The following is a 1,833-nucleotide window of genomic DNA, read 5'->3' on the forward strand; positions in this document are numbered from 1 at the left end:
CTATTGTAAATAGTATTGCTTTTCTAATGTCCTTTTCAGCACTGTCATTGTTAGTATAGAGGAATCAATCCAACTGATTTCTGTATGCTGATCTGATACCCTTACAATTTGTTGAATCTTTTGAGGAGGTCTAGTAGCTTTTTTACTAAGTCTTTGGGCTTTCCTATGTATAGGATCATATTGTCTGCAAATAGAGAGTTTTACTTCTTCTTTGACAATCTGGATGCCTTTAATTTTCCTATCTTGCAGGATAGCTCTGGCTAAGACTTCAAGCACAATACTGAATAGAATTGGTGACAAAGGGCATCCTTATCTGGTTCCTGTTCGCAGAGGGAAGGCTTTCAGTTTTTCTCCATTGACAGTAATGTAGGTTGTTGGTTCTGTATATATGCTCTTAATTATATTGAGGAGTTTCCCTTCAATTCCTACTTTGATGAGTGTTGAATTTTGTCAAATGCCTTTTCTGCATCAATCGATATGATCATGTAGTTTTTTTTTTCTTTTTCTTATTTATATGGTCAGCAGTTCGAAACTACCAGCTGTTCCATGGGAGAAAGATGGGGCTTCCAGCTCCCATAAAGATTTACAGCCTCGGAAACCCTGTACAGGGTTGCTATGAGTTAGAACCAACTCCACAGCACATAACAAAAATGATGCATTACATTGATTGTTTTTCTAATGTTGAACCATCCTTGCATCCCTTTTATGAATCCCACTTTGTCATGATGTATTATTTTTTTGACGTGATGCTGGATTTTCTTGGTTAGGATTTTGTTGAGAATTTTTGCATCTATGTTCATGAGGGATATTGGCCTATAATTTTCTTTCTTAGTGACGTCCTTCCCTGGTTTTGGTATGAGGGTTATGCTTGCTTCATAAAATATATTAGGAAGTTTTCCATCCTGTTCTATATTCTGGAATACTTTGAGCAGAATTGCTGACAACTCTTCCCCGAATGTTTGGAAGAACTCACCAGTGAAGCCATGTGGACCTGAAATTCTTTTGGTTGGGAGTTTTTGGATGACCTCATCAATTTCTTCTTTTGTTATGGGTCTGGTTCAAGTCTTCTACTTCACTCTGTGTAAGTTTAGGTAGGTCATGTTTTTCTAAAAATTACTCCATCTCTTCTTAGTTTTCATATTTGTTGGAGTACAACTCTTCATAGTATTCTTTTATTATCCTTTTGATTTCCTTTGGTTCCGTTGTGATCGCCCAAGTGGTTTCTAATGTGTGTTGTGTCTTCTCAGTCTTTACTTTTGTTAGGTTTGCCAATTATATGTCAATTTCATTAGTCTTTTCAAAGAACCAGCTTCTTGTCCTGTTGATTCTATAGTTTCCCTGTTTTCTATCTCATTTATTTCTGTTCTAATCTTTATAATTTCTTTTCTTTTGGTGACGGTAGGTTCCCTCTTTTGGTTTGTTCTAATTGTTGGAGATGCTGTGTTAATATGTTAATTTTCGTTCTTTATTCATTTTGGATATGTGCAATTACCACAATAAGTTGTCCTCTCAGCACCACTTTCACCATGTTCCAAAGATTTTGGTATGTTGTGTTTTCATTCTTGTTTATGTCTAGGAACTTTGTGAGTTCACATTTAATTTCTTGTTACCCAGTCACTTTTCAGCAGTGTTTAGTTTCCATGTATTCGACTTTATTTACTTAGTCTTCTTATTGATTTGTAGTTTTATAGCATTGTGATCTGAAAACATGATCTGTAGCATTTTGATGTTTGTAAATTTATGGTGGTAACCTAACACATGGTCAATTCTGGAGAATGTTCCATGTGCACTGAAAAAGAATGTGTATTGTGCTGTTGTTGAGTTGAATGCTCT

At 35.5% G+C, this 1,833-nt stretch overlaps 1 protein-coding gene across 1 annotated transcript in view; it reads right to left on the reverse strand.

The window, feature by feature from the left end:
* The window catches only part of LOC102841922 (39S ribosomal protein L1, mitochondrial-like), a 136,116-nt gene that overhangs the window by 9,315 nt on the left and 124,968 nt on the right, over nucleotides 1–1,833 (reverse strand). The window lies entirely within an intron of this gene.

The sequence above is a fragment of the Chrysochloris asiatica genome, unplaced genomic scaffold (genome assembly GCF_000296735.1).
Source record: "Chrysochloris asiatica unplaced genomic scaffold, ChrAsi1.0 scaffold00214, whole genome shotgun sequence".
NCBI classification, from domain to species: domain Eukaryota; kingdom Metazoa; phylum Chordata; class Mammalia; order Afrosoricida; family Chrysochloridae; genus Chrysochloris; species Chrysochloris asiatica.